Raw genomic sequence first — 8,052 nt, forward strand, 5'->3', positions numbered from 1 at the left:
AAAGGGTCCTGCGACCCCGCACGGCACTATCGGTCTCCTGACTCAATTTTTTTTTAAGAGAAAATGTTACCCATGGTAGAAGAAGGAGATCTATATAAAAGTTATGGAAAAAAGTTTTGAAATAAAAATAAAAAGGATGAAGATTAAGAGGGGTGCAACACGAGGACTTCTCAGCGGGGCACCCATCCTGATACTACTCTCGCCCAAGCATGCCTAACTGTGGAGTTCTGATAGGATCCGAGGCATTAGTGCTGGCATGATCGCACCCATCAGGCTCTCTTTAAAATTATTAGATATAATGTAGCGGCCATTGCACGCAATCAGTAATCCTCCCACATGCCCATATGGCACTATCGGTCTCCAGACTCAGTTTTTTTTTTTAGAGAAAATGCTATTTGTGGCAGAAGAAAGAGATCTCCATAAAAATTATGAAAAAAAAATTGAAATAAAAATAAAAAGGATGAAGATTAAAAGGGATGCAACACGAGGACTTCCAAGGGGGTCACCCATCTTAGTGCTACTCTCGCCCAAGCACGCTTAACAGTGGAGTTCTGATAGGATCCGGTGCATTAGTGCTGGTATGATCGCACCCATCACAAACTCTTCGAAATTCGTAGATATAACGTAGCGGCTGTTGCATGCCATTTGTAAGCCTCCCACCATCTTGGCCTATAGGGTACCAGACCCTTCAAGTGGGTCCCGTGATCTCGTGCGGCACTGTCGGTCTCTAGACTCAAATTTTTTTTGAGAGAAAATGATATCCATGGTAGAAGAAAGAGATCTCCAAAAAAATTATGGAAAAACATCTTGAGATAAAAATAAAAAAGATGAAGATTAAAAAGTGTGCAACACGAGGACATCCCAGGGGGTCACCCATCCTAATACTACTCCCGTCCAAGAATGCATAACGGTGGAGTTCTGATAGGATCCGGTGCATTAGTACTAGTATGATCAAGATCTTTACGAAATTCATAGATATAACATTGCGGCCATTGCACGCCATCAGTACCCCATCCCCCATCCTGGCCCGTAGGGCATCGGACCCTTCAAGTGGGTCCCGCGAGCCCGCACGGCACTGCTTGTCCCCAGACTCAGTTTTTTTTTTTGAGAGAAAACATTGCCCGCGACAGAAGAAATGGATCTCCATAAAAATTATGGAAAAAAAATCTTGAAATAAAAATAAAATGGATGAAGCTTAAAAAGGGTGCAACACGATGACTTCCCAGAGGTCACCCATCCCAGTACTACTCTCACCCAAGCTCGCTTAACTGCGGAATTCTGATGGGATCCATTGCATTAATACTGGTATGATCACACCATTCACAATCTCTACGAAACTCGCAGATATAACGTAGCAGCGGTTGCACGCCATCATTTATCCTCCTACCATCCTGGCTTATAGGGTACCGGACAATTCAAGTGGGACCTGCGAGTCCGCACGGCACTATCGGTCTGTAGACTTAGTTTTTTTTTTGAGAGAAAATGTTATCCACGGCAGAAGAAAGAGATCTTCATAAAAAATATAGAAAAAATATTGAAATAAAAATAAAAAGAATGAAGATTCAAAGGGGTGCAACTCGAGGACTTCCCAGGGGATCACCCATCCTTGTACTATTCTCGTCCAAGCATGCATAACTATGGAACTCAATGGGATCCGGTGCATTAGTACTAGTATGATCGCACCCATCACCATCTAATCGAAATTCACAGATGTAACGTAGCAGCCGTAGCATGCCAACGATAACCCTCCCACCATCCAGGCCTGTGATGTACCAAACACTTCTAGTGCGTCTCGTGAGCTTGCACGGCACAGTCGGTCTCCAGACTCAGTTTTTTTTTTTTGAGAGAAAATATTACCTGCGGCAGAAGAAAGAGATCTACATAAAAATTATGAAAAAAAATCTTGAAATAAAAATAAAAAGGATGAAGATTAAAAAGGGTGCAACACAAGGACTTCCTAAGAGGTCACCCATCCTAGTACTACTCTCGTCTTAGCACTCTTAACTGTGGAGTTCTGATGGGATCCGGTGCATTAGCGCTGGTATTATTACACCCATCACATTCTCTTTGAAATTCATAGTCATAACATAGCGGCTGTAGCACGCCATTAGTAACCTTCCCACCGTCCTGACCTGCAGGGTATCGGACACTTCAAGTGGATCCCGTGAGTCTGCACGGCACTGTCGGTCTCTAGACTCAATTTTTTTTGAGAGAAAACAATATCTACGGCAAAAGAAAGAGATCTCCATTAAAATTGCGAAAAAAAGTCTTCAAATAAAAAAAAAGGATGAAGATTAAAAGGGGTGCAACAAGAGGACTTCTCAGGAGGTCACCCATTCTAGTGCTACTATCGCCCAAGCACGCTTAACTACAGAGTTCTAATGGGATCCGATACATTAGTGCTGGCATGATCGCACCCATCATAATCTCTTCGAAATTCTTAAATACAATATAGTGGCCGTCTCACGCCATTAGTAACAATCCCATGTCCAGGCCTGTAGGGCACCGGATCCTTCAAGTGGATCCCGCGAGCCTGCACGGCACTGCCTGTCTCTAGACTCAATTTTTTTTTTAAAAGAAAATGTTACCTGCGGCAGAAGGAAGAGGTCCCCATAAAAATTTTAGAAAAAAGTGTTGAATAAAAAATAAAATAGGTGAAGATTAAAAAGGATGCAACGCGAGGACTTCCCATGGGGTCACACATTCTAGTACTACTCCCACCTAAGCATGCTTAACTGTAGAGTTCTGATGGGATCCGGTACATTAGTGCTGATACGATCGCACCCATCACGATCTCTTCAAAATTTGTTGATATAACGTTGCGGTCGTTGCACGCCATCTGTACCCCTCCCACCATCCTGGCCTGTTGGGTACCGGATCCTTCAAGTGGGTCCCACGAGCCCGCACGACACTGCCTGTCTCCAGACTCAGTTTTTTTTTAAGAGAAAACGTTACCTGTGGTAGAAGAAAGAGATCTCCATAAAAATTATGAAAAAAAAGCCTTGAAATAAAAATAAAATGGATGAAGATTAAAAGGGGTGCAACATGAGGACTTTGCAGGGGGTCACCTATTCCAGTACTACTCTCGCCCAAGCACGCTTGACTGCGGAATTTTGATGGGATCCGATGCGTTAGTGCTGGTATGATTGCACTGATCATGATCTCTTCGAAATTAATAGATATAACGTAGCGGCTGTTGCACGCCATCTGTAATCCTCCCACCGTCCAAGCCTGCAGGGTACCAGACCCTTCAAGTGGGCCCGCGAGCCTGTATGGCACTATAGGTCTCCAGACTCAGTTTTTTTTTGAGAGAGAACGTTAATCGCGGCAGAAGAAAGAGATCTCTATAGAAATTATGAAAAAAAGTATTGAAATAAAAATAAAAAGCATAAAAATTATAGGAAAAAATTCTTGAAATAGAAATAAAAAGGATGAAGACTAAATGGGATGCGACACGAGGACTTCCCAGAGGGTCACCCATCCTAGTACTACTCTAGCCCAAGCACGCTTAACTACGGCGTTCTGATGGAATCCGGTGCATTAATACTGGCATAATCGCACCAATCATGATTTTTTTGAAATTCTTAGATATAATGTAGCGGCCGTCGCACGCCATCAGTAACCCTCTCACATCCAGGCTTGTAGGCCATCGGACCCTTCAAGTGGATTCTGCGAGCCCGCACGGCACTGTCCATCTCCAGACTCAATTTTTTTTAAGAGAAAATGTTACCTATGACAAAAGAAAGAAAATAATGATTAAAAAGGATGCAACATGAGGACTTCCCAAAGGGTCACCCATCCTAGTACTACTCTCGTCCAAGCATGCTTAACTGTGAAGTTCTAATGGAATTCGATGCATTAGTGCTGGTGTGATTGCACATATCATGATCTCTTCGAAATTCATTGATATAACATTGCGGCCGTTGCACACCATCTATAACCCTCCCACCGTCCTGACCTGTTGGGTATCGGACCCTTCAAGTGGGTCCTGCGAGCCCGCACGGCACTGCTTGTCTCCAGACTCAGTTTTTTTTTAAGAGAAAACGTTATCTACGGCAGAAGAAAGAGATCTCCATAAAAATTATGTAAAAAAATATTGAAATAAAAATAAAAAGGATGAAGATTAAAAGGGATGCAACATGAGGACTTCCCAGTGGGTCACCTATCCCAGTACTACTCTCGCCCAAGCACGCTTGACTGCAGAGTTCTGATGGGATCCGGTGCATTAGTGCTGGTATGATCGCCCCCATCACGATCTCTTCGAAATTCATGGATATAATGTAGCAACCGTTGCATGCCATCTGTGACCCTCCCACCGTCCAGGCCTGCAGGGTACCGGACCCTTCAAGTGGGCCTACGAGCCCGCACGGCACAGTAGGTCTCCAGATCCAGTTTTTTTTTTTGAGATAGAACGTTAACCGCTGTAGAAGAAAGAGATCTCCATAAAAATTATGAAAAAAATATTGAAATAAAACTAAAAAGCATAAAAATTATGAAAAAAATCTTGAAATAGAAATAAAAAGGACGAAGATTAAAAAGGATGCAACAAAAGGACTTCTCATGGGGTCACCCATCCTAGTACTTCTCTCACCCAAACACGCTTAACTCCGAAGTTCTGATGGGATCCGGTGTATTAATGCTAGCATGATCGCACCAATCGTGATCTCTTCGAAATTCTTAGATATAACATACCGGCCATCGCACGCCATCAATAACCCTCCCACGTCCAGGCCTGTAGACTGTCGAACCCTTCAAGTAGATCCCGTGAGCCCGCACGGCACTGCCTGTCTCCAGACTCAATTTTTTTTAAGAGAAAATGTTACCTACGGTAGAAGAAAGAGAACCCCATAAAAATTATGAAAAAAAGTGTTGATTAAAAATAAAATAAACAAAGATTAAAAAGGATGCAACACGAAGACTTCCCAGGAGGTCACCCATCCTCGTACTACTCTCGCCCAAGCACGCTTAACTGTGGAGATATGATGGGATTCAATGCATTAATGCTGGTATGATTGCACCCTACACAATTTCTTCGAAATTCTTTGATATAACATTGCGGCCGTTGCACACCATCTATAACAGTCCGACCGTCCTGACCTATTGGGGCCCAGACCCTTTAAGTGGGTCCCACGAGCCCGCACGACACTGCTTGCCTCTAGATTCAGCAATTTTTTTAAGAGAAAACGTTACCTGCGGCAGAAAAAAGAGATCTCCATAAAAATTATGAAAAAAAGTATTGAAATAAAAATAAAAAGTAGGAAGATTAAAAGGGGTGCAACATGAGGACTTCCCTGTGGGTCACCCATCCCAGTATTACTCTTGCCCAAATACGTTTGACTGCAGAGTTCTGATGGGATTTGGTGCATTAGTGTTGGTATGATCACAGCCATCACAATCTCCTTGAAATTCATGGATATAACGTAGCGGCCGTTGTACGCCATCTATAACCCTCCCATCGTCCAGGCCTGTAGGGTACCGAACCCTTCAAGTGGGCCCGCGAGCCCGCACGGTACACTTGGTCTCCAGACTCAGTTTTTTTTTGAGAGAGAACGTTAACCGCATAAGAAGAAAGAGTTCTCCATAAAAATTATAGAAAAAAAAGTATTGAAATAAAAATAAAAAGCATAAAAATTATGAAAAAAAATCTTGAAATAGAAATAAGAAAGATGAAGATTAAAAGGGATGCAACACGAGGACTTCCCCGGGGGCCACCCATCTTTATATTACTCTCGTCCAAGTGTGCTTAACTACAGAGTTCTGATGGGATCTGGTGCATTAGTACTAGCATGATCACACCCATCGCGATCTCTTCGAAATTCTTAGATATAATGTAGCGGCCGTCGCACGCCATCAGTAATCCTCCCACGTCCAGGCCTATAGGGCACCGGACCCTTCACGTGGATCCCGCGAGCCCGCACGGCACTGCCTGCCTCCTGACTCTATTTTTTTTTTTAAGAGAAAATGTTATCTGCGGTAGAAGAAAGAGATCCCTATAAAAATTATAAAAAAAATATTGAATTAAAAATAAAATAGGCGAAGATTAAAAAGGATGCAATACGAAGACTTCCCAGGGGGTCACCCATCCTAGTACTGCTCTAGCCGAAGCACGTTTAATTGTAGAGTTCTGATGGGATCCGATGCACTAGTGCTAGCATGATCACACCTATCATGATATCTTCAAAATTTGTTGATATAACGTTGCGGCCGTTGCACGCCATATGTAACCTTCCCACCATCCAAGCCTGTTGGTTACCGGACCCTTCAAGTGGGTCCTGCGAGACCGCACGACACTGTCGGTCCCCAAACTCAATTTTTTTTTGAGAGAAAATGTTACCTGTGGTAAAAGAAAGAGACCTTCATAAAAATTATGAAAAAAAGTCTTAAAATAAAAATAAAAAGGATGAAGATTAAATGGGGTGCACCCTGAGGACTTCTCAGGGGGTCACCCATCCCAGTACTACTCTTGCCCAAGCACGCTTGACTGCGGAGTTTTGATGGGATCCGATGCAATTGTATTGGTGTAATCTCACCCATCACAATCACTTCAAAATTCATTGATACAACGTAGCGGCCGTTGTACGCCATCTGTAACCCTCCCACCTGCCAGGCCTGTAAGGTACCGGACCCTTCAAGTGGGCCCACGAGCCCGCACGGCACTGTAGGTCTCCAGACTCAGTTTTTTTTTGAGAGAGAATGTTAATCGCGGTAGAAGAAAGAGATCTCCAAAAAAATTATGAAAAAAAATGTTGAAATAAAAATAAAAAGCATAAAAATTGAAGAAAAAAGTCTTGAAATAGAAATAAAAAGGATGGAGATTAAAAGGGATGCAACACAAGGATTTCCAAGGGGGTCACCCATCCCAATATTACTCTCGCCCAAGCATGCTTAAATATGGAGTTTTGATTAGATCCAATACATTAGTGCTGGCATGATCACACCTATCAAGATTTGTTTGAAATTCTTAGATATAACGTAGCGGCCGTCGCACGTCATCAGTAATCCTCCTATGTCCAGGCCTGTAGGGCACCCGACCCTTCAAGTGGATCCCACGAGCCCGCACGTCACTGCCTATCTCCAGACTCAATTTTTTTTAAGAGAAAATGTTACCTGCAGTGGAAGAAAGAGATCCTTATAAAAATTATGAAAAAAAGTGTTGAATTAAAAATAAAATAGATGAAGATTAAAAAGATGCAACATGAGAACTTCCCAGGGTGTCACCCATCCTAGTACTACTCCTGCCCAAACATGCTTAACTATGGAGTTCTGATAGGATCCGATGCATTAGTGCTGGTATGAATGCACCCATCATGATCTCTTCAAAATTCATTGATATAACGTTGTGGGCGTTGCACGCCATCTTTAGCCCTCCCACTGTCCTGGCCTATTGGGTACCGGACACTTCAAGTGGGTCTCGCGAGCTCGAACGGCACTATCGGTCTCCAGATAGTTTTTTTTTTTGAGAGAAAATGTTACCTACGGTAGAAGAAAGATATCTTCATAAAAATTATGAAAAAAAATCTTGAAATAAAAATAAAAAGGTCGAAGATTAAAAGGGGTGCAACAAGAGGACTTCCCAGGGGGTCACCCATCCTAATATTACTTTCGCCCAAGCACGCTTGACTGCGGAGTTTTGATGGGTTTTGGTGCATTAGTGCTGGTATGATCGCACCTATTATGATCTCTTCGATATTCATGGATATAACGCAGCGGCCGTTGCACGCCATCTGTAACCCACCCACCGTCCTGAAGGAAAAACCGCCCTTTTTCTTGTAGGATCTTCCAGATCTAATGAGATCTGGGGCGGAATATTTTTTTTAAAAAAAATTATCCTACTTTATTTCAGATCTAAGGTCTATTAGATCTGATTCTTATTATCTGATATTTAATTTAAAATTAAATCTAAAACTTGAGGATTAGAGAAATACCTCTAGGGTAACTAGATTACCCTGTAGATGATCGCAGCAATGCCCGAGGTTCAAAAATAGCCATGCAGTCGCCTGGCCTCTACCAGTATCCACTCGAGTAGGATCTAGATCATCTTCTCCTTGCGAA

At 42.7% G+C, this 8,052-nt stretch overlaps 4 non-coding genes and 16 pseudogenes across 4 annotated transcripts; all 20 read right to left on the bottom strand.

Annotated features, from left to right (window-relative positions):
* Positions 1-149: 149 nt before the first annotated feature.
* On the bottom strand, positions 150-268 carry LOC114913264 (5S ribosomal RNA; annotated as a pseudogene).
* A 205-nt stretch (positions 269-473) lies between these two features.
* On the bottom strand, positions 474-592 carry LOC114913231 (5S ribosomal RNA). Its single transcript, XR_003799255.1, has one exon. It is a non-coding gene; the product is annotated as a 5S ribosomal RNA (ribosomal RNA).
* Positions 593-1,201: 609 nt separating this feature from the next.
* On the bottom strand, positions 1,202-1,319 carry LOC114913263 (5S ribosomal RNA; annotated as a pseudogene).
* A 248-nt stretch (positions 1,320-1,567) lies between these two features.
* LOC114913208 (5S ribosomal RNA) lies at positions 1,568-1,685 on the bottom strand (annotated as a pseudogene).
* Positions 1,686-1,936: 251 nt separating this feature from the next.
* LOC114913215 (5S ribosomal RNA) lies at positions 1,937-2,055 on the bottom strand. The gene has a single exon (XR_003799249.1). It is a non-coding gene; the product is annotated as a 5S ribosomal RNA (ribosomal RNA).
* A 245-nt stretch (positions 2,056-2,300) lies between these two features.
* Positions 2,301-2,419, bottom strand: LOC114913249 (5S ribosomal RNA; annotated as a pseudogene).
* A 248-nt stretch (positions 2,420-2,667) lies between these two features.
* On the bottom strand, positions 2,668-2,786 carry LOC140855064 (5S ribosomal RNA; annotated as a pseudogene).
* Positions 2,787-3,035: 249 nt separating this feature from the next.
* LOC140855070 (5S ribosomal RNA) lies at positions 3,036-3,154 on the bottom strand (annotated as a pseudogene).
* Positions 3,155-3,444: 290 nt separating this feature from the next.
* Positions 3,445-3,563, bottom strand: LOC140854995 (5S ribosomal RNA). The gene has a single exon (XR_012138088.1). It is a non-coding gene; the product is annotated as a 5S ribosomal RNA (ribosomal RNA).
* A 199-nt stretch (positions 3,564-3,762) lies between these two features.
* Positions 3,763-3,881, bottom strand: LOC140855046 (5S ribosomal RNA; annotated as a pseudogene).
* Positions 3,882-4,129: 248 nt separating this feature from the next.
* On the bottom strand, positions 4,130-4,248 carry LOC140855102 (5S ribosomal RNA). The gene has a single exon (XR_012138133.1). It is a non-coding gene; the product is annotated as a 5S ribosomal RNA (ribosomal RNA).
* A 289-nt stretch (positions 4,249-4,537) lies between these two features.
* LOC114913242 (5S ribosomal RNA) lies at positions 4,538-4,656 on the bottom strand (annotated as a pseudogene).
* Positions 4,657-4,901: 245 nt separating this feature from the next.
* LOC114913243 (5S ribosomal RNA) lies at positions 4,902-5,020 on the bottom strand (annotated as a pseudogene).
* Positions 5,021-5,269: 249 nt separating this feature from the next.
* On the bottom strand, positions 5,270-5,388 carry LOC114913268 (5S ribosomal RNA; annotated as a pseudogene).
* Positions 5,389-5,679: 291 nt separating this feature from the next.
* LOC114913265 (5S ribosomal RNA) lies at positions 5,680-5,798 on the bottom strand (annotated as a pseudogene).
* Positions 5,799-6,046: 248 nt separating this feature from the next.
* Positions 6,047-6,165, bottom strand: LOC114913202 (5S ribosomal RNA; annotated as a pseudogene).
* A 248-nt stretch (positions 6,166-6,413) lies between these two features.
* On the bottom strand, positions 6,414-6,532 carry LOC114913218 (5S ribosomal RNA; annotated as a pseudogene).
* Positions 6,533-6,821: 289 nt separating this feature from the next.
* Positions 6,822-6,940, bottom strand: LOC140855096 (5S ribosomal RNA; annotated as a pseudogene).
* A 245-nt stretch (positions 6,941-7,185) lies between these two features.
* On the bottom strand, positions 7,186-7,304 carry LOC140855069 (5S ribosomal RNA; annotated as a pseudogene).
* A 248-nt stretch (positions 7,305-7,552) lies between these two features.
* On the bottom strand, positions 7,553-7,671 carry LOC140855066 (5S ribosomal RNA; annotated as a pseudogene).
* Positions 7,672-8,052: the final 381 nt, after the last annotated feature.

The sequence above is a fragment of the Elaeis guineensis genome, chromosome 1, assembly GCF_000442705.2.
Source record: "Elaeis guineensis isolate ETL-2024a chromosome 1, EG11, whole genome shotgun sequence".
Classification (NCBI taxonomy): domain Eukaryota; kingdom Viridiplantae; phylum Streptophyta; class Magnoliopsida; order Arecales; family Arecaceae; genus Elaeis; species Elaeis guineensis.